Below are 24,843 nucleotides of genomic sequence, written 5' to 3'. Positions count from 1 at the left end.
AAATAACTTTGACTAGGTTGAATTATACCAGCCTCTAGCATTTCTACAACCATACGTTCAATTTCACTCTTTTGGGCATAGGGATATTTGTATGGCCTAATGTTTGGAGGAACACTTCCTGGAATCAGATGAATAGCATGATCATGATCATTAATAGGTGGGAGACCTTTTGGAGTCTCATATACCTTGGAATGATTGTCCAAGACTTTTTGGAGATCTAGAGAAATAGATGATTCTCAGGTGGAAACATCTAGTGAACATAATTGTGCAATTACACCTCTTTGTTTCTTTTTTAGAAGCTTTGCCATACTGTTAGAGCTGATTATCTTTTCTGGTTTCCCTGCAATACCCCTTAATTCAACTTCCTTTCCTTCCACAGAAAATTTCATGAAAAGTTCTTGAAAATTAAAAGCTATTGTACCCAAGGATTGTAGCCATTGGACTCCTAGTACAACATCAGCACCTCCCATTGGAATGGAAAGCATTGGGTTAGTCAATACATATTCTTCCATGGATAGATTGATATTATGGCACTTTCTAGAGCAATTTATCATTCCTCCATTTGCAATCATCACCTGACACTCTGATGCTGGATATAGGAAGCAATTCAATTCTTTTGCTATCTTGCAATGAATAAAATTGTGGGTACTTCTTGAATCAATCAACACAATTACGATTTTCTTCTTGATTTGTCCTTCTATCTTGATGGTTTGAGGAGTGGTAATTCCAGCCAATGCATTACAAGATATGGTCGGATTAATTTCTTCTTTATCTAGGCTTTGTTCCTGGAGTATATCCTCTTCTTTTGACCTTTCTTGCTCCTTTTCTTCTTCCTCTTCACAATCTATGTAGAATAATTTCTTCTCAGCACACTTATGACCTTCGGTGTATTTGCTATCACAACTGTAACAAAGTGATTTTTCTCTTTGTTCTTCAAATTGTTGTTGTGTCAACCTTAAAGATTGTGGAAGACTAGGGGCAACGACACTTCCATCTTTTTAGTTGTGAATGGTACGCTTCCTGGTTGCCATAATTTTGCTTTCCGTTTTTCTTGCTAACTTGAATGCCTTCTTTAATGTATCAGGTTCCCAAAGGTGAACATCATGTTCGATATTATCCTTTAAAGTCCCTATGAACACATCAATCCTATGCCCCTCTAGAATATTTTTTACCCTTATGTTCAATTTTTGGAACTCCTCAATGTGCTCCATTATTGAACCCTTTTGTTTGAGAATTATCAATTGGCTAAAAACAATGTTGCTTTTTGTATCCTCATAATGTGCTATCAATTCTTCCATAAAAATTGCCCATGTGATAATTTTTTTACTAGAGCAGAGCCATTGATACCATACAAACTGATTTGGTTCCAAATATAAAGTTGCAATACGTACCTTTTGTGTGTTTTGCACATTATTGAGATTGAAAAATTGCTCCATCTGTAAAATCCATGTTGCAGGATCCTTGCCATCAAACTTCCTCATATCGATTTTTGGAATATGGTGGGTGTTTGATCCAACAATAGAGTCTATGAAATCGTGATTAACATTTCTTTTTTTCTCATTATGAGTTTCCTTTACTACCCTTTCAACATTAGTAATCATTTCTTATAGAAACTTTGTTAAATCTGTCTTCAATTCTGTCTTCAAATCTTCCATGCCTATCTTCAAATCTTCCTTGTCTGTCTTCAAATATGTCTTCAAATCTATCTTCAAATCGTCCATTTTAGTTTCCATGTCATTCATCTTAACTTCCGCGTCATTCATCTTAGCTTCTATGACTTTCTTTAAACAATCCATCTTAGCTTCTATGCCTTTCTTTAAACCATCCATCTTAGCTTCTACATCTTTCTTTAAACCATCCATCTTAGATTCTGTTCTTTTTTGTGCAAGTGACAGTTGTTGCACTTGGTCTCATAATTTTGATATATCATGTTGCAGTTCTTCCTCTTCTTCATGAGTCATGCTAGAGCTTTCAGGTTGCTTACTAGGTGTTTGCATTTTATTTCCTTGGGGCATCAATTACTAATAATAATGTTTTACTACGCCCTTTGAATTCCTTCAAACTAATTTTTCAAACCAAGCTTGTGCAAAAATTAAAAAAAACTAGACACCTTTTTTCACCTTGTAGGAGCTTGATATTGAATCTAATGTATATTGTAATTTTAGATCATCCAATTATGAAATTGCGATCTATGGTAGCCCTTTGCATCCTCTTTCTAATGCCACCAGTCTAATCCAAATTGGATTCTCCAGGGAAAAGTTATGCCAAATCTCCCACAGTGACCTGATTATAGACTAGTTTAGTAGAGTGAACTTGTATGACGTGCCACGAGTCACTATTTTGACCTTTTGTTCTAAAAAATCTACACAAGAAACTACAGTCTGTCCTCTTTCTGCACTTTCTTATGAAATTTCAATCCGATGCTCAAAGAGAAAGTTATGACAATTTTCCCAGGTCACCTACTTGGAATGTAATTCAGGAGTCTGCAAAAAGGCCAACTTCCTTAAATCATATCTCCGCAAATATAGGCCGAAAAGCTTTGAAATTCGGACCTGAGATCCAATACTATTTTATCTCAAATGGGTTTTTTTTAGCTTCTGAAACATCACAGAAGAAATGTTATATCAAAAATTCCACGATGACCTATTTGGAGCAGCAAAACCCTAGAATCCAAAGCTCTAATACCAAATGTTATGAAACCAGCTCACAAAAAGATAGAAAAGTTAGTTGAACGCCTTAGAATTCAGCCTCTTGAAGGGGGCAACCTCTTATACATTACACAAATGAACAATTCTTGGATGACTCAAATGACAAGACCTCCTTTCTATATATAGGAGTCTAAGGAGTCACATTATAACCCAACTAAGCTAATAATAATAATATAAAGCCACAAAAATATCAATAGAGGGATTCTATGGGGCACAGTAATAACAATATGGGGACAATAGGGGCACAACAATATTAATAAGGGATACAACTACAATAGTAAAGGGGTAATCACTAGTACTATAGGGACCTCACATACTCAAAAAACATGGAGGAACACAGGAAACAACTGCAGATAGTGTTCCAAAATCTATGAGGAAATGAGTTATATGCCATGTTATGTAAATATGATTTATTTCAAGAGAAGATACAATATTTGGGCCGTGATTTTGAAAGAGGGGATAGTCGTCAATCTCAAGAATGTGAAGGCCATTCATGAATGGCTAGTGCTAAAAGGTATGGCTGACATAAGATATTTTACGGGGTTAACTATTTATTATCACTAATTTATAGAGGGATTTTCCAAGCTTGGAGCACATCCACAAGGGAAGAATATTGTCATGCTTAACTTGAGGCTTACAAAGCAGTAACAACGCTGGTTAAAAATCCATATACAGACTAATAAAGGTAAAATATTACCTTGCTGGTGGGACATGTATTCCAATTTGAATTGTGGTAGAAACATGGTGATGGGAATCACTTATAGCTAATTAAAGGCTAAGGAAATTGACAAAGGAAATCGAAAAGGATTTGGAAAGGCATGAGGCATTTATTGGAATTTTATTTATGAAAATAATGGAAACTAGGAGAAAAGAAAGGTGAAAGGTCACAGGTTTCATGTGAGGAGGAAAATGAAAGAAAATAATGGAAAATGAAGAAAATCAAGGACTCAATGATAAAAATTCTTATGAGGATTAGTTTGTAACCTTTTTTCAATTCAGTTTTGGAGCTCTCTCTCTATTCTCTCTCTCTCATACTCTTGGAGGAGTGTGGCATAATTGGAGTTTTAGAGCAAGTAGGAAAACAAAGAGAAGGAATGCATAAGAGGACATCGGGATCAACAACTACAGTGGGTTTTGCTTATTGGTACAGAGTTGAATGTATGTTTTCCTCACTAGTTTTGGCATGCATGGCATATGCATGTGGGTTCTTGGTTATGATCTGACATTTGCATGGGGGATTTCCTGGATTAACAATGGATTTTCCTAGCCTCACCATTTATTGGATAGCCATGGTGTTGTTGGTTCATTTCTTTTTTTTTTGTTGCTTCTCATGTTCCTTTAGCTATGGATTGAGTTACTAGTTCCTGGAGCCTTGCTTTGAAAAACACTTTAGAGCCCTATAAAACTTGGATTTTGTTACTATTCCTGCAACCTTGGTTGGAAAAATGCTTTAGAGCCCTTGGTGGGTTGAGTTACTAGTCATGGAGCCTTGGCTGGACAAACGCTCTAGATCCCGACAGTAGTTGTGGGTTGAGTTACTAATCTTGGAGCCCTGGTTGGAACAAATTCTCTAGATCCCTCGAAAAATTGGGTAGAGACGAATCTGGTGATTATTACTGATGTACAACCATGAGGTCAAATCATTTGTTGAGGGTTGAGGTGGTTTGGCATCTATAATCATTGGATGGTTTTGGTTGATTTATCTTAGAGATCCCACATTCATGCTTTAAAAATGGCATGGGGGTGACTGGCTGAAAGAAAGATATGGTTCAATGTAGTCTACGGTTCGGTGGTTCATGGAAGTCCCATACCTGTTTGACTTATGGTATCATCTATAAGATCTCGCTTCGTACTTGTTATTTTATGGGTAAATATACTTGTATATATGTGGATTATATGGCTATTATATCCTTGATATTTCTATTGGTTATATGTTGGTTATGAATGAGTTTTATGACAGTGAAAATGTATGGATCTCATCATGTTTTGGTTAATCACTTAATTTACAATCAATATGTGACTTAATAGATGGTAATGTAGTTAATGTGATGAGGTATTAATGCTTCTTACTTATTCTCAGATCATTATGAGACCCCTATGCTCAGATTCATTGTTTAAACCTATAGAATGCGTATTTGTGACATGTTTGATGAAATTCCTATCACGACTAGTAGGGTTCCAATCAAGTCCTTGTTTAAGTAATTACATTTGTATCATTATTATGTTGTTATCTTTAATTTCAAGAAGTTTCATGGTGTTATGGGTAGTGACCTAAGCCTTGGGCCTGAAAAGGTGGCACATAATTCATAGAAATAGGCAGAGAACTTCTTGGGAAATTCCCAGTCGCAGGCATGCCCATGTTGTGGGAGTGACCAAAGGATCCTAGTCAGACTCATTTCCATGTCATTGGAGTGACTAGGGGGTTAATGGAGTCAAAATTTATTTTTTCTTAGGGGATAGTCAACTGGAAGGCTTAGATAGCTCTTGGGGGTTATGCAGTAGGTCTGGAAGGTTTGTGTTGTTGTGTTCTATCAATTCAACTTCCTTAACTGACACATGGGGTTGAATCATATCATAGTAACTCTTCATCAAATGTGTATCCTCATTGTTCAGTTACCTTGGTAGATGTGGGATGGGGGTGTTACAGAGTTGCATCAGAGCAAGGTTCACCCCTCATACTAGATGGGTGGTATGTTGTTCATGCATTTATGTTGGTTTCATATGTTCCTTATGCTTGTGGTTTATGTGCTTGGTTCATATGCATGGTATTGGTCATGGTTGTAGTGATGTCTCCATGTGAAGGTTGATGGTGTGGTTGTGGGATGTTTCATCATGAGTGTATCATTGGTTATGAGTTGTTTATGCATGTCAACTTCTTACATTTTTTGAAGTGTACATTGGTATGGTTCTTGTTGTCATGCATGAGGTCATGGTATGTGATTGCTATGGTCATGCATTGAAGACTCAACTATGGTTGGAAAGAAGTTTATATGTTGTTTTATCTATATGCTACATATTTACATGTTGTTATGATTATGTTTATACATGTATTATGCTGATTGGTTGATCTTGTATGAGATATCCTACCCAAATTATGCTATGATACATTGGTGTATTTGTGATTTGGTTTACCTAACATAATATGCCTTGTAGGAAAGAGATCAAGATTACTTGCAAGATGGTAGATTATAGTTAAAGATATTCTCCTTATGGATCAAATGAGCAGTGCAATGTTGGGAATTCTTCTGACATAGCAAACACATTGAGAAAATTGAAGTTAGAAAAAGGGAGTTGCAAAGCATATAATGAAAGAATCATACAGACACAAGAGAAACAAGAAGAGGTTAATGTAGTAATCCTTCAGAGTTGATCAGAATTGTAGCGAGAAGGGTCACTTCATATCATCCATGGGTAGGAGGATAGAACTAATGGGTAATATGGCAGTAGTTCCCATGGTGGGCATATGTTGGATAGAGAGGACATGATTAGAGATGGTAGGTCCCTAGATACTCTAGATAGGAGAGGTGATAAGCATAGGTACTATTATAGTTTTTGTTCTGAGAAGCACTACGATCATCATCATTATCATCCTTACAAGAGAAGTGACAAGGGATATTTTCTAACTAAGTTTAAGAAAGAAACCCCACCTAAAGTTTATGGATAGATGAAGAAGTCACAGGATGAAGACGAATGGTTTCTTAGAATGAATAAGTTCTTCGAATTGCCATAATAGTTGCATTTGGTCTTAAAGGTAAGGAAGATATCTAGTGGGAAGATGTAAAGAACATCAGAGATATTTATGAGGAGGTGTTGACTTGGAGTGAATTTAATTGACTATTAATGAAGAAGTATTTTTTAGAGAGATACTATCATGATAGGGAAAAAAAAGTTTTATGAAGTAAATATGAGATCCATGATCGATGAGGAGTACACTAGCAGATTATTGGAGCTACTGAGGTATGTGGCTTACCTCAAGGACAAAAAAGGCCAAGATTCAAAGATTCATTAGTGTGTTTCCAATATAAATCAAATATAGGATTGTTTTTTATGAGCTTAAATCATTGGAGGAAGCCATCAGAAAGCTAAAAAATTGTTATGAGCAATTGAAACATGAATATGAGACTAAGCAAGTTTGGAAGGGTGATGATAAGAATAAAGTAAAATTGGACAAGAAGCGAGAAATACCTCAAGATACAGGTAATAAAGAGAATGTCACACCAGCTAATAAGTTCAATACATCTAGCAGAGGATAGGGACTTCGACCTAAGGAGCTAGATAAGAGTCAAAATAGGGATCTCGTGGGGTGTTAGAATTGTGGAGAGCATTGTAGGAGATATTGTCCATATCATCAAGGTGGTAGACTGCATATCTAAACTGCTCAGGAGGCATAGATAGTGGGAGATGTTAGACAAAGTATTCCTAGGATCTATGCAGCACTCGATAACATGCACACAGATGACCAGGTGTATATTATCAAGATGGAGGGTAAGATTTGTGATAAATTTATTTCTATTTTGATTGACCTTGGATCTAATTATAGTCATTTTAATCTTGACCTAGTGGATAAGTGTGGTTTGAATAAATAAGTACATGCAGAGCCTTGGTTAGTGAAGTTGGCTATAGTTACAAAGAACCGAGTTCATCATTGGGTATGAGCTTGTGCATTTTATTTGAATGGTTTTCCTACCTCAAAATATTTGAAAGTATTACCATTGGGATCATACAATATGTTTTCGGGTATGGATTGGTTGTATATTGATAGGACCAAGGTGGATTGTTATGACAAGGCAATTGAATGCCTAGATGATAATGGAGAAAAAGGGTCTTGCACGGTAAGAAGAAAGAAACATCAGTGAAAATGGTGACAGCTATGTAGGCCAAGGGATGTCAGAGGAAATGGTGTGTGCTATTTGCAATGCCTATTTATAGTAACAAAGGTAAGGAATTTGAGGATGCGAATGTTTTGAGTAGGCACCCAGTTCTACAATAGTTTTAGGATGTATTTCTTGTAGCGATTTTGAGAGTTACCACCTCAAAAGGAAGTAGACTTTTCCATTGACTTGTTACCAGGGGTAGAACTATTCTCTAAGGAACCTTATAGGATGAGCACACTGGATTTGGTAGAGTTGGAGCTACACTTAAAAGAAATGCTTGACAAGGGATACATAAGGCCAAGTGTATCACCATGAGGTGAACCAATAATGTTTGTAAAGAAGAATGATGGTATTCTCAGGTTGTGCATTGATTATAGGAAGTTGAACAAAGTTACCATCAATAACATGTATTCATTGCCAAGGATTGATGATTTGGTCAATTAGTTGAAGGGAGCAACAATGTTCTTGAATATTGATTTGAGTTTGTTGTAGTTCCATTTGGTTTGACTAATTCTTCAGCTACTTATATGCTCATGATGAATGGTGTGTTGCGTACTTATTTGGACAAGTTTGTTATTGTGTTCATTGAAGATATATTGGTATATTATAAAAATGAAGAATAGCATGTTGAACACTTAGCAACAATATTGAGATTACTGAGAGAGCATGAGTTGTATGTTAATCTCAGCAAGTGCAGTTTCTTTCAGACTGAGGTACACTACTTTGGACATGTGGTTTCCAAGGAAGGCATAACAATGGATCCATAAAAGGTAAGAGATATCATGGAGCGGATAAGAAGTTTGAATAGACATAGGAATGTGAAACCAATTTTGAGGAGTTAAAGAAAATTTTGACACATGGTCTAGTATTGAAGATTGATCATAGTGGGTTGCAAGGTCTATTTGGCTAACCAAACCTACATTCCAGGAAAGCTAGATGGTTGGCCACGGTTAGTGAGTTTGACGTTGAGATTAGGTATATTAAGGGTAAGAAGAACATGGTTGCAGATGTTCTTAGTAGGTGGATACATGTAAATCATATACAAGCTATGAGATCCTATGGGATAGATCTAAATGATAGGATCTTACATGAAGGTTAACAATATGTCAGGTATATGGAGCTTAGGCACAAATTGCGGCACAGTATAGGTGCAAGTACATGTATAGGTACAAGAAATAGTACAGGTGCAGGTGCAGGTGCATAGGATGTGGACGATTGTCTCATAGTAGATGGATAAGTCAAGATTAGAGACAAGATATATGTGTGATACAATAGTGAACTCAAGAAAGTGATATTGAGAGAGTTTCATGTGAAATCATATTCAAGTCACCCAGGCTATCAGAAGACATAGACAGTAGAGAAGAATTTTTACTATTGGGAAAATTTGAAGAGAGGTGTGGCAAAGTTCATGGCTAGGTTCTAAGATTATCAATAGGTAAAAGAAAATTCTAATAATCCAGGTGGACTACTACAGCTAATTCCAATTCCAGAGTTGAAATGAGAGGTCGTTTCCATGAACTTTATCAAAGGTTTACCAAGGACATATAGGAAAAAAGATTCCATCATGGTTGTAGTGGACAGGTTGAAAAAAGTTTCACACTTCATTCTAGTGAAGTCTACATACTCAGTGAATGATGTAGCACATGTCTTCATCAGAGATGTAGTGAGAATTCATGGTATTCCGTAAAATATTGTGTCAAAAAGGAATGTGAAGTTCACTTCCAAGTAGTGGATGGAGTTGTTTGCAGGTTTAGATACAGAGTTGGCCTTCAGTAAAACTTATCATCCTCAGACAAATGGAAAGATAGAGAGGGCCAGTGGGATATTGGAGGACCTGTTCAAGATGTATGTGATGCACCAACAATGGAAGTGGAAATAATACCTTCCACTGGTAGAGTTCTCTTACAACAATGGGTATAAGGAATTTTTGAGGATGAGTCCATTTGAGGCATTGTATGGGTGGATTTGAAGTACTCCCATCAGTTGGACTGATCCAATTAACAGTGTGTTGATTGGAGCAGTGTTAAGGGATAAATTCCCCTAGGGTCTTGGGTTGATACCCTAGCAGATCGGAGGTTATCTATACATAGAAACACACATTCCACACAGCCATAATGCTAATATAAGCAAACTGTACAATAAGGGTCATACCTGGGGGTCCTTCGTTTGGGAAGATCCTGCCAGGGTCCAAACCCCCTTGGAGTTCGTTTTGCTCCTTCGACTTGCAAAACAATCAATTCAAGAAATAGCAGTATATGGACTAAACATCATAAAGAAATCATCTTCATAATATATTGAAAGGTAGTTAGTTATGCAATTAAACAACCATTCATATATGAATCATAACATGGATATCATAAACATGAAGAAGATTTATATCAGGAACAAATACAAGTGTTTCTTTTATTATAGACAAATAAGGTACAGAAAGGAATAATTTCACCTGATTCGTCCTTTCGCAGGCTCCAAGTGGAACCGTCCTCCGGATTCATCTAGTCTCAAGCCTTTAACAAACTCCTTCCATGACTTACTCCATGATATCTCAAGTAGTAGATAGACATCATCACACAACGAAACAAGGGTTTCCTGTAAATGGGTGAAGTGCAGGAGGCACTAGGATCTTCAGACCTGGTTAGGGAAATCTCAGCATAGTAACATTTCTCTCTCTTCTCTCCTCCTTTAGGCCTTCCCATTCAAGCTTTTTATACTTCTCCCAAAGTAGTTTTTTAGTTGCGAATTCGTTGGGAATAGTTGGGCCAGGGGCACTAATAGGTAATCAATAGGTAAAATGCGTGATCTCCGCCTGAGATTAAGGAGATTTAAATTTTTTTAAGTGTTTTAAGACATATACGCGGGTTGGGTATGCACATACCCGCGTACACACATTTTTAGCTTAGGGCAATGTCACGTATAGGAAATAAAACATTGTTTTTTAAATTTTGGACCAGGTCTGGAAGGAGGGGTTGCCCTAGGCTATGAGTGCAGCATCACAAACATCAAGAGTGAGGTTTGGAGCTATAACATATGCCCCCTAATATATGAGGTCAAAAGGGGTACATGATGGAGGAAATGTATTAAGCAAGTTCATGGAAAGGAAATCTGCCAAAAACTGAGAAGGACTTCACCAGAGTTCAGCCTGCCAAGCCACAAAAGGAGATCAGAAAGAAACATTGTCTGAGGCGGGCATACCCATGCTCAGAGAAAGTAAAGCATGTCCACATATCAAGTACAAGTGGATCCACTAAGTATACACGTATACATAACTGGAAAATACATAATGGATCATCTCATCACGATCGAACAAGTACATGTCTGAATATCACATATAAGAATGTCAATGATGCTGAAGAATGAACCGGATCACTGATATCAAACACTGATCACCAAAAGGTACCAAATGAATGTGATGGAATAGGATGGTACTACACTACAAAATCAGGTGCCAGCATATAGAATATCGACATGACTGAATGCAACATATAAGGTGGAATGGTATCAACTAGCAACAACAGCAACAACTGTCAAGTGAACCAATGAATGCTGATACAACCTGAGGTCTTCACCGACCACTATGTTACATTTCTACACCATGGGAATAAATGATCTGAAGTCGACCATGTTAGATATCGTTTTATTACCGGTCATTGATGTATACCATTAACAAACGCGAGACTACTCACCGATAATGATAATGAGCGTCAAGGTACCCAGTACAATCTAACAAGTGTGAATGGATGAGATGAAGTAGAACACATGTAAGAATCTATAAATTAGGAGACAATGATGGTTTCCAACTATCAATAGCGAAGGATCTGCCACTAATGACTGCAAACTCCAAGGTACTGCCAAATCGACTCTAGATCTTTTCCCCAGAGTAAGGAGTCGAAGTCAATAGGGAAAGATCCGCTAGAAGGCAGGCATTAAGACATCCTTCATCAATCTAGCATGAGTGTAACCCATAGGCCAATAATGTGGAAGGAATTATATGAAAAAGATGTAGTAACCCAACCAATGTACGTTTCTGGCATACACAAGATGTGACTAGCGCACAACAAAAACCCTCTAAACCAACCAATAATGAAAGTTGACACAGAGGCAAGGTATCCACCAATAGGGTCAAATGGAAACCAAGGTACTGCACGAATCCCAATGTGTGATAATGTAAGCTGATGTTGAACACAAGGTAAACCACTCAGTCAAAGACCCATGATACTGATCGATGCTGAGCACAAGGTGATCTATCAATAATGAAAATAGGGCTAGGGTGTAGCTCTAGGCCTGTCCTCAGAGCACGATGTCGTCGTTTATAAGGACAAGACCCGCTAACAAGAAGTCAATGGAGAACTTCTCAAACCAGCACGAGTTAAGGACCAGTATAGTTGATGTGATGATAGACATGATACTGACAACCAGCGATGGCCAACTGAAAAATGAGTCAAGAGACACCGCAGAGAGGCCGACTCAGGCTAACTTCCCTTGAACAAAAGAATGACTCAATGTGACTATGTGGTAGCATATGATGACTTTGTATAAGTTCGTCATGCAGGAGGCATGAACGAACCCTCCATATGATTGGAGGAGATAACCAATCGGGGGAGAACTGACTCAATAACAAGGTTAAGGCGTACCTAAGTCAAACTGAACCTCGCACAAATGGAGGAGACTTTGTTTTTGAGTTCTTTGTTCAAGGGCGACTCGACTGACTCTAGCTGCCAATAATAAATGGAAATATTGTCCCGTTCCCGCTCTTTTTTGGAATATATAATTTTTTTGTCTTTTTCTATTAAGATGGAAAAATAATAAAAGAATGCTATAGTACAGTGGAAAGAACAAGTGTCGGTGAAGCAGATGATCTTGTTCTTAGGATTGGAACATTCCTATGCTCAATGTAGGGAGGTGAAAACTAGCCAAAGACACTCAAAGGTGTGTTCCTTCCACAGGTCAAGGTGTGTCAAATTACAGAAGTTAAGGGTAGGAAACTTTGATTTTGCAGTCGTCATGGTCAAAAGTTTGCTTAAACATGAGTCCAAGTGAAGCCAGCTCAAGGGAAAAAGGTGCAAATGGTCAAAATGCAATGCAGTAGTACAACTCAACACAAAGGAGCCTTTAGGGTATAAGGCCAGAACAAAGCGAAGAAGCAAAGAGGAATGAGTCTTCATCGCATAAGTCATGGCAGAACTACAGAGGACTCCCGAGCCTAGAGACAAAACATCAACATGAGTGCCAAGTGACAACAAGGTACTAACTGGGGCACCCATGATAAGGTAGGCTCTAGCACATAAGTCATGATACGTCTAAGCAATGAGAAGGTTTCGCACCATAACTTGGTGGGGTCGATCCTAAGGCCAAATGGGAAAGGAAACTGATAAGTGCATAATGCAGGCGGAAAAACCTAACCTATATGCCAGTTTCGAGAACCAATACCTGTCAAAATGGACCAACCATAAACTTCCAAACGAGAAATCTTCCACATTTTGTAAACATAAATAGGAACACTAGAAAAGAAGTTAATACATCCCACATATAAACTTCATATAAAATCTTGTGTTATAGAATACAGAACTTGAAAATGCGTACCTTATATATACAATATGGTACAGGGGACCATGCAATACAGGGGACCATGCAACCTTGCATCTTACGCATAATGGTTCTTTTGGACAAACCACTTGCAAGGATCAGGCCAAGGACTCCTTTGGTATTCAAAACTCATGGCTTCAAAGAGTTCCTCCTGTGAAGGCAAATCAAATTCTGAGAAATAATGAGAACTACAAGGATCAAAAGAGGGATTAAAGGTTCCCATGTCCCTATAGGAAGAATCTCTTGGTCAACTGCTGGGAGCAAGTCCCAAGAAGGAGAATAATAAGTCAAAGGATCCTTCTCAGAAGCGTTTGAACATTGAGGCTTCAATGCCACATACTTAACCCGTGGCGGGGTAGAGTCTACTTGAACACTTGGAACAAACCAAGGGGTATTCTATAGTAAAGTCAAATTAGGGTGGTAATTACCAGATGCAAGCTGATCAATAGTGACAATATTCTCGTTATGAGGAAAGCACATTACTCGAAAGAGTGAAGACACCATAGCACTCATAGCATAGATATAATCACGCCCAAGTAGCATATTAAAGTCTAAAGAGCTATCAACCACCATCATATCGATTAAGACAGTCTTCCCACCTAAAGTGATAGGAAATTGAGGAAGAACACCCATAGATTCACCAAGTCTTCTATCATAGGCTAACAACTGACTCTGACTTCTCAACAACTTTGGGGAACCCAAAGCTTTCCAAGTCAAAGAGGATATAATACTTGCAGAGGAACCTTCATCCAACATACATCGATAGACATTTGAGGAATTAACTCTGACCTTTATTTGGAAAGGTGCAGTGGAAGGAAGATGAGGCTCGACAAGACTATCCCAATCAAAGGAAACACTCCTAGAACTTGGAGGGGGAACATTCGAACAAACTCGAATGCCCCCTATTCTAGAAGACTCTGTACTAGAGATCAAATATACTCTCTTGTTAGGCGCTTCACCCCTCAAAAGAGGAGTGTAATCAGCCAACGATTGCACTGGCTCAACCACATTTTCAACTAGTGGTTGATGGGATTGATGAGAAACCATATCAAGTCCAGGAGTAGAAGAACTTTCAGACTCACACCATATCCTTTGAACCTCTGGAATACCAGGGCATAAATGAGTAAGATGCTCTCCCTTGCATATCTTACAAGGGAACTTAGGTTTAAAACTTCTATGTCCAGGTTTCTTATCAACCTCCATTCCACCAACATAACTAGCAGTGGTTTGCAGAGATTCATGAACATGACTTGCAGAGGATCTTGACTCTTTTCTAGTATGACTCACAGTGACTAGACTCGTGCCCCTAGCACGACTTGTAGCGGCTGAAGGTTCATCTCCAACATGACTGGTAGAGGTTGAGGATGAAATGCTAGTGTGGCTTGCAGTGACTAGACTTGTGCCCCCAGCATGACTCACAGCGGCTGAAGGCTGATCTCCAACATGACTGGCAGAGGTTGAGGATGAAATGCTAGTGTGACTTGCAGTGACTAGACTTGTGCCCCCAACATGACTTGCAGTGGCTGAAGGCTGATCTCCAAGATGACTTGTAGAGGTTGATAATGAAGTGCTAGAATTATTCTTCTTCTTTGACTTTCTCTTTCTCCTATTTTTAGATTTCTTGTTACAAGAAGGAGGAGAAGAAGGAATCCTATATTTCTCTTAGAAAGAAGATGAACAATTAGCACCCATGTGATGCCTGTGAAATAAAGCATTCATATGAGAAGCTTCAAGAGCATTTGGAATATTCGGAGTGGACCACAGCCAAACTGGTAGTCCAACATTCAATCCAGGAATATTCAAAGTGGCCATTAAGGGAGCACCAACATTTCCAAAGAAAGGAAAAGCACAAGGATCCCTTTTTGGGAGGGTACCTTGGTTGGTTTCCACAGGAATATTGGCCATATCTAACTAATTTATAGACCCTTCCCTTATGGGAATGTAGAAATTACTTTTCAAGGAAGATAGATACAGAATCAAAACCTTTTCCCTTGAGGAGGCAACTCCACAACCTTGAAAAGAACGACCAAATTCCTTTCAAGATTGGCAGAGTGGCAAGTCAGTCATTCAGGATACAAAGTCCAAAAAGTGACTAGACAAAAATACCTAAAGCCAACTATATACAAGGAGAAAAGAGCACTCACTAAAAAGTCCCTAAAAGAAGTAATCCAGTCAAACAACTTCCAAGTATTTCCACTCCGGGTGATTAGGACCAGACACCAAAATACAAGAAAGTGAAGTAAGGGGCCTTCCGAATATAGCCTGGAATAATGAAAGCCTAGTCGTATCAGCAAAGGTAACAAAGGAAGTTACGCTGACCTCCTAACAACATCTTGTGCCGATGCAAGCCCCCAAGCTTCACAAGGGTGCCCTCTAGTAGTACCATTGAGAGTGATAAAACGTCGACCTCAGGTGCCACGAGATTCCCCTTCGTAGCCACCTATGTAGATCCCTAGGAGTAGCAACTAAGGTTACCAACTCATGTCAGAAGCCAGGCGGAACAATCTTGAGGTAAGATCCGACAAGTAGGAGAGGGGCTATCTCTCTTCCCTGTCTTCAAAAAACCTCATGCTTAACTCCCAGATCTAGATATTTCTTGGTCTCCCTAAAGCTATTGGATTCCACTCACTATTCAGATTCCTATGTTTGACAGTTTAAATGGCATTGGAGAGTTATCTCTACACTCGCCTAATCCAAGGCCCTAAAATATCCTAAAACTTGTTGGTGTGTCTAACTTGACAATTATAAAAAGTTCTTATATATTTTAATTAGTGCTTGTTTTTTAAATGGGTTGTTCTTTAAGTCAAGGGATAAGCGGAAGTGAAACTAGTGGTGTTTTGACGCAAAAGAAATTAATAAAAACCAAACTATAAGCAAATGCACTTGTTTTTGTTTTTCGATGAAAGAAATTTCTACTAGGTTTAGAGGAACTTCAAAGAAAGCAACAAAATTTTCTTTTCTTTTCTTTTACTCACACTTCACACTCACAAAAATTCACAAAACTATGGATGTCTAAAAAGATGCACAAATTTATCCTAATGCAATGAGTACATGTTGATGCAAGATTTAAGACTACTCTAAATCAAGAAATGAAAGTAACTTGTTTATCAATATGATTTGCCACTTAAAATTTTTAGATGGAATGTGAGTTGCTAATGCTCATTTTCGTCTCTACACTAAAAGCAAGTTTCAAGACAAACAAAAATGCACTTTCATTCACTAAAAGGAAACTAAATCAAAACAAAGTTCAAGAAAGCAAGACCAAGTTTCAAGAAGTTTTCTTCAAAAACAAAACAAAAAATGACTTTTCAAAAGTGCTCTAAACAAGACTGAAACTTTATGATCAAAGAATAGACAATGAAACACTTTGCGAGTTTGCAACAAAAAACAAGTGAGAACTCAACAAAAATGTGTTTCAAAATTCTTTTAACAATAAAAAAGCAGCAACAATAGCTTGGCAATAAAGGCCAAAAGATTGAAAAGACAACTTCCAAGAAAGTGTGAACCAACAACTTTTAGAAAGCAAGAAAAGAAGATGGTCATAAAGATACAGTTTTGACAGGCAAACCAAAAAGTCACCAAAAAAAACATGACACAAAGATTGAAATCAATCCTTCTACCTTGAAAACACAGAGCAACCAAGTTTACTAGCAAGAAATCTTGTGTGCTTAAGCAAAAACGATGACGTTTGCAAGAAAAACAAATAAGACCAACACTTTCCACAATCAAAGAGAATTGAAATCAGATACTTGCTGTGAAACTAAAGACTGACACAGAAAAGTAACTGTTGAGGACTGAACCAGACCAGCAGAAAGACCTTTAGAAACAAAAAGATTTGAAAAATCTTGAAAATTACAAGATATACACAACTGTATTGATGTACAGCTACATGTATACGTGACTGAGCCTGAGGAAACCTGCGTATACGCGGGTTCACTTAAGGAAACATGTGTATATACGCTTCTGTAAATAAGAAAAACAGTGTATATAAAAGATTTCAAGAAAAAACAAAAAATAGTCTGAAGAAACTGATCAAACTTACAATTAAAATCCCTACAGGAATAGACTACATAGTAACAGCAAGCAAACAGACAGTTGAGCCATGATTGGCTTGAACCAACCCAAACTAGGAACAACAATACTATTGTCGCCAGTGGAGTCGCCAATTCTGTTAAGGGATAAATTCCCCTAGGGTCTTGGGTTGATACCCTAGTAGATCGGAGGTTATCTATACAGAGAAACACACATTCCACACAGCCATAATGCTAATATAAGCAAACTGTATGACAAGGGGCATACCTTGGGGTCCTTCATTTGAGAAGATCCTGCCAGGGTCCAAACCCTCTTGGAGTTCCTTTTGCTCCTTCAACCTGCAAAACAATCAATTCAAGAAAGTACATCAGTTTATGGACTAAACATCATAAAGAAATCATCTTCATAATATATTGAAAGGTAGTTAGTTATGCATTTAAACAACCATTCATATATGAATCATAACATGAATATCATAAACATGAAGAAGATTTATATCAGGAACAAAGACAAGTGTTTCTTTTATTATAGACAAATAAAGTACAGAAAGGAATAATTTCACCTCATTCGTCCTTTTGCAGGCTCCAAGCGGAACCATCCTCCCGACTTGTCTAGTCTCAAGCCTTTAACAAACTCCTTCCATGACCTACTCCATGATATCTCAAGTAGTAGATAAACATCATAACACAAGGAAACATGGTTTCACGTAAATGGGGGAAGTGTAGGAGGCACTAGGATCTTCAGACCTGGTTAGGGAAATCTCAGCATAGTAACCTTTCTCTCTCTTCTCTCCTCCTTTAGGCCTTCCCATTCAAGCCTTTTATACTTCTCCCAAAGTAGTTTTTTAGTTGGGAATTCGTTGGGAACAGTTGGGCCATGACCACTAATAGGTAATCAGCAGGTAAAACATGCGATCTCCGCTCGAAATTAAGGAGATTTAAATTTTTTTAAGTGTTTTAAGACATATACACAGGTTGGGTATACACAGACCCACGTAAACACATGTTTAGCTCAAGGCAATGTCGTGTATAGGGAATAAAACACTGTTTTTTAAATTTTGGACCAAGTCTGGAAGGAGGGGTTGCCCTAGGCCATGAGTGGAGCATCACAAACATCAAGAGTGAGGTTTGGAGCTATAACAACCAGACATGTTCATGGAAATGGAACATGAAATGTGGGTAATCAAGAAGAATTTGAAAGAAACACCAGATAGGTAGAAGAGCTATGCGGATTGGAGCAAGTTGTCGAAGGAGTTTTAGGTTGGGGAGAAGATTTACTTGCATATTAAGCTGAGGAAGAGCTCCTTGCAGATTGAATCATTTTCCAAGCTGGCACCACAATTTTTTGAACCTTTCAGGATTCTTGAGAGGATTGGGCTAGTAGCCTATTAACTTTCACTGCCTCTGACAGTGAAATTACATGATATTTTCCATGTGTCATTTCTTAAGAAGAATGTTAAATATGTTGATCATGTGATTGGCTGGTTTGTATTACAAGTGGAGCCAGAAGGAGAATTCCATCTTGAACCTTAGTGCATTTTGCAGAGAAAGATGTTGATTCTCCGGAACCAAGCAATTGAGTATTTTAAAGTTTAGTGGAAGGAATTTGGGCCCGTTCAAGATACATGGGAGATGGAAGATAAGGTGCGGGCTATGTATCCTTCTTTATTCACTAGTTGAGATTTTTTTTGGTATATTTCATTGTTATATGTTTCGATGTATGTTTTTTTATGATGTCTTGTTATATGTACATATGTATACACATGTAAATACCACCATGAGTTGTGTTATAAATATCCAATAAGCACTATGGACGCCATGTCATTATGGTTGTCATGTTTCTATGTTGTCATGTTGGTTTTCTTCTTAGCAGGTTGATCATTGTAAATATTGCAACAAGCTAAGTTATGAAGCTCCAAGGGTAGTATGTTTTGCTTACCATAGACTTGTTGGTTGTATGTGATGTTGAACAATGAGGATGGTGTTTCCCCAAGGGTGGGGTTTTTTGTAACAACCCTGGTTAAAAATCCATGTAAAACTTCATAAATGTAAAATAAGACCTTGGTCATGGGAAACATATTCCAATTTCAATGTTGGGAAAATACATAGTGATGGGGATCACTTGTGGTTAATTAATATCTAAGTAAATTTGAAAAGGCAGTGGTGAAGGCTTTGGAAATACATGAGGCATTTATTGGCATTTCATTTATAAAAATAATGGAAATTAAGAGAAAAGGAAGGTGAAAGGTCACAAGTTTCATGTGAGGAGGAAAATGAAGGAAAATAATGAAAAATGAATAAAATAGAGGCCTCAATTATAAAAAACCTTATGAGGATTGGTTTGTAACCTAATGTGAGTTCAATTTTGGAGCTCTCTCTCTATTCTCTCTCTCTCTCGTACTCTTGGAAACTTAGAGTTTTGAGGGAGAACTCTTTGAGGAGTATCACATACTTGGAGTTTTTGAGAAAGAATGCAAAGAAAGAGAAAGAAAGTGCAAGAGGACATCAGAATCAGTAGGTCCATTAGGTTTTTCTTGCAAGTACCGAGTTGCATGTATGTTTTCCTCACTAGTTTCGGCATGCATGACATATCCATGTGGGTTGTTGGTTATGATATATCATTTGCATACAGTATTTCCTAGATTGAAAGTGGATTTTCCTAGCCTTTCCATTTCCTAGATAGTCATGGTGTTGTGGGCTCATTTGATTTTGTTTTCTAGTTGGTTCTAATGTTCCTTTAACCTTGGGTTGAGTCACTAGTTCATGGAGCCTTGGTTGGATAAACTCTCTAGAGCATTGTATCAACTTGGGTTGAGTTACTACTCTGAGAGCCTTGGCTAAATAAATGTTCACGATCCCGTGTTGGGTTAAGTTACTAGCCCTAGAGCCTTGGTTGGACAAATGTTGTGCAACACAACAACAACTGTGGGTTGAGTTACTTGTCTTGAAGCCATGGTTGGAACAAATGCTCTGGAGCCCTAGATAGCTTGGATAGAGACCAAGCTGGTTATGGTTAATGATGTATGATCATGAGGTGGAATCACTAGTTGAGGGTTGAGTTGGTGTAGCCTCTGGAAGCCCTAGATGGTTTTTATTGATTTATTTTATGATATCCCACATTCATGCTTGAAATATGGCACAAGGGTGACTGGATGAAAGAAATATTTGGTTCTGCCTAGTCTACGGTCGGACAGTTCATGGAAGTCCTATACTTGGTCAGCTTATGAAATCATAAATAAGAGCTATGTTCCTCCTTGATATTTTATGGGTAAATATACTTCTTCATATGTGGCTTATATGGTTGTTATATCCTTGATATTCCTATTGTTTATATGTTTCTTATGAATGATTTTTATGATAGTGGAAATGTATGGGTCTCATCATGTTTTTGTTAATAAGTGAATGTAGAATTAATATGTGACTTAATATATGGTAATGTAGTCATTTTCATGAGGAATTAATGCTTCTTAGTTATTCTGAGATCAGTATGAGACCCCTATGCTCATATTTATTGTTTAAACCTTAGAATGCATATTTGTGACATGTTTGACGAAATGCCTATCATGGCTAGTAGGAATCTAGTCAAGTCCTTGTTCAAGTAATTACATTTGTTTCATTATTCTACTTTTATCTTTCATTTATTGAAGTGCCATGGAGGTCTGGGTAGTCACCTGAGACTCGGCCTGAAAAATGGCACAAAAATTAGATTTGTAAGCCCATAACTGCTTTGGAAAGTCCCCAGTCGCATGCATACCCATACTATGGGAGCAACTAGAGTGTCCCAGTCACACTCATGCTGATGTCATGGGAGAAAGTGGGGGATTATTGAAGTGAAAAGTATGTTTTTATTGAGGACTAATCACCTACATGGTTTGGATTAATCCTAGGGGTTGTGTAGTAGGTTTGGAAGGTTTGTATTGTTGTGTTCCATCGATTCCACTTCCTTAACTAACACATAGGGATTTGAATCATATCATAGTAACTCTTCATCACATGTTTACCCTGGTTGGTTAGTTTCTTAGGTAGATGTGGGAGGAGGGTGTTACAAAAGCCACCAAATTCATTAATCAAATTCAACACATTCATCAATAAGTCCATGATATTTTATATAAATCCAATACTATGTACAAGTATTTTCCTAATCAGCTTTGAGTTCCACACAAGTTTTATGAGGGAGATAAGGTGTGTTTGCATTTACAGAAAGAACACCTTATAGGACCCTATCGGAAGCTTCATCCACTTTGTGATAAACCTTACACCATCACCAAGGTGATCAAAGAAAAATATTTTGAGCTAATTATTCCTCATTTCCTTGGCTTACAGCCAACGTTTATTGTAAACCTACTTTCAACATTATTTCCACCATATTGCATAGACTATAGATAATATAGTAGTTTATAGTGATAGAGATCAACACTAATTTATTGGAATAGACAACCATTTATCATATCATGGGTCTACATGTTAAGGGAACCCACCAATATAGGATATAACTTTATTATTTCATCAAAGGAAGGTAGTTCTTGCACCAAGGACAATGGTTGATCTAGGGCCAATTTTAGAAAAAAATTCCCCAGCTAATGGGGGAACTCAATGAAATGGGGACCACTACTTAATTATGCGGTAGGACTAATCCAAATTGAAATTGTTGTCTATCCACCTTTTCCATCAAATCAATACAATTAATAATTTTTTGGAATTTTTGTGGTATCCAGCCTCATGGTTTTCATAAATCATGTTATCCACCCACTGTATCTAAGAGGTTGAAGAAATGAAAATAAAAATCTAATCATATAATTAGCTTTTACTATATACAAATATTCATTAGTTTTCACCATATGGATTTATGTTATTCACCCATGGTATTGGACATATTAAGAAATCCATGAGTCTACATGAAAAGGAACCATAATCAATATAAATGCTAGCATACACTATTGTAAAATTATGAAAATTTCTCATTATGTAGTTTGATGATAGTCTTACCATTTAATAATTGAACTCTTTTCATATGAATTTACTCTATATTGTTTATTATATGTACTTGTCACATTTTTTATTTTTAATATTTTGACTCATTCTATAGATAGTCCAAACCAACATAACTATTTGGCCATGGAATTATAGTTTTTCCATTATATTTTTTATAAGTTCAATACACTTACGAAACTACCTATTGAAAGAAATCATTAGCCTTTATAATTCAATTTATTATAATACCAAAATCATCTTTTTATGTGACAAACTTCTTGTCAAAGACAAGAAATATGGAAATATTGCATAAGGATGCATGAGGGAAATGGGAGGAAATTTGTATGGGTTCTCTATTAGTGTCCTCTACTTATATCGATGGTTTTCGCTAAATCATAATGGAAGTTGAGGGAAATTTTAGTGTCTACATATAGATAACCTAGAGATAATCAATCAATAAGGAATTCTTTGAGGAAGTTTTTCATGATCATTACCACCTTGATAAGTTCTATGGGCCCTATGGAACTCCTATCAATCCTAAAGTGTAATGTGACTTCCTATACTTGGCTTAATACAGAACTAAGTAGAGTTAAGGTCTAGTTCTAGCTAAAATAATAATTGTATTTATTTATCTTTAAGGGAAACGTGCACACTTTTTATTAACATGAGGACACCACTAAATGGTTTAATAATGAAGAAAATGATGCAAACCTTAACACAACCAATGCATTGATGCTTAGAAGTAGTGAACTAGATGGAGCCATACATGTGATTAGTAGACTAGAAATTTTAAATGCATGACAATACATTCCACTGATTAAACATGAATTTCGATGCCCACTAGTTAGTTCCAATATCACTAAAACTTTCAATTCCACTAAGTATATATCTTTTCTATCCATATCATGTTTGGCAACCCATAGAGAAGATTAGAAATGTCATGAGAAATTTGTAGAAAAATAGCATCATTAGGTTAATGAGCATTATAAAATCAAGTTCCTCTTATGAATAGAAACATATAGAAAAGTATTACAATCTTGGTTTCCTTCAACATCAACTCAAAAGAATTTTCCAATAATCTCTTAAGAATGATGATTCAATTTTGACATTCATTAGTGATGGATTTCACATAATTGTGCGTAGAGGTACTCTACAAACCAATATGAGGAATATGTTGTCACATAACATTACATTTAAAAATAATAAAAAAATACTTATATTCTAAAATTAAAAAATAATAATACAAAAAAAATCAATTTCGGCCTTAAATAAACTACTTCGGTTTCTACCTTAAATTTGCATCAATTTTATATAGAGAGATAACATAAATGAAAGTAAAATAATATTAATTCACTTTTTAGTATGAGGGTAATATGGAGTTGATAAATGGCATGTAAAAATAATCTTTTCGATATTACATGATATGTAATTCACTTTATGTCCAATTCACATGTAGTATTTAAAATAAATATATTAATATTAACAACAAAAATAATTAAGTGTCTCTTTACATATATACATATAAAGATATAGCATCTAAAAAACTATCATTAACACACACACACACACACACACACACACACATATATATATATATATCTATAGAGAGAGAGAGAGAGAGAGAGAGAGAGAGAGAGGAATGTGAATCATAAATAAAATATATAAATGACAACTATGTATATGTTATAAAAAACTAGTTAAAATAAAATTTTCTTATATTCAAAACATTTTCTTAGTGTTTTCCTCAAAATCAATGTACTTCCTTCTTAGTTCTAGGATTACCCAGATGTGAGAGGAATCAAATCTTTCGAGTTACAAACCTTTATTTAATACTTGCACTCAAAAATAGGTTTTCATCTTGAAAGATTTGTTCCCTATCGGGGCTTGGTAGATCCAAACTTGAAATGGATCTATATTGGTATTCTCTAAGGGAAGACAAGCTAATGTTTATACAAGATTATTGTTTGAGTACTTCTACGAATTTTGAAATTCAAGTCTCTATTTAACGATTTTTGAATATGAATAAAATGTCATGGTGAATTTTCCAAAATAAAATGAGTAAATACCACTACTCATAGAAAATTATATGTACTATAATATAAAGAAACAATTTTTCATTTGTATCCAATTAATCCATTGAGACAGAGATTTTCATGATTCTTAAGTTAAAATAGTGGTATTTTTTGTTGGTTTTTTTTCTAATACAATATTGTAGACCATTTCCAAAATTTCAACAATACTCAATGTGAACTTTAAGTAGTCTCTCCCTCAACAATTATATATTATGTTATACAATTCTCAAGTATTGTAACACTCCTTCGCTATTATGTAAATATTTTCTTATTGCTTATTATTAGACTATTGTAGTAGGTGGCCAGTGAGCCATGGGAAAAAAAATGGATGTTAAAATGGTTTTTTGAATAAATAAAAGTAAGAGTCAAAGATGGAAAATGTTGGAAAAGAGAAACTTGCCAAATCTGAAAAAAAATATTCAGATTACTATAAACTCTTTTATTTTTTAACAAAAAAACACCCAGTTGAAGAAAAACGCATAGGGTAAAAAATATGTGGTAGAGAAAAACAAATTTAAGAAAAGGAAGAGGAAACAACCTAGGTTAAGGCATAAGTAGAACCCTGAAAGGCAAGACCCTGCCAAAGAAACATCTGTTGAGATTCGTG

The sequence above is a fragment of the Pinus tabuliformis genome, chromosome 7 (assembly GCF_031772625.1).
Source record: "Pinus tabuliformis cultivar Carrire ecotype Pingquan chromosome 7, CPIR1, whole genome shotgun sequence".
Taxonomy (NCBI): Eukaryota; Viridiplantae; Streptophyta; class Pinopsida; order Pinales; family Pinaceae; genus Pinus; species Pinus tabuliformis.
This window is presented reverse-complemented; position numbering follows the sequence as displayed.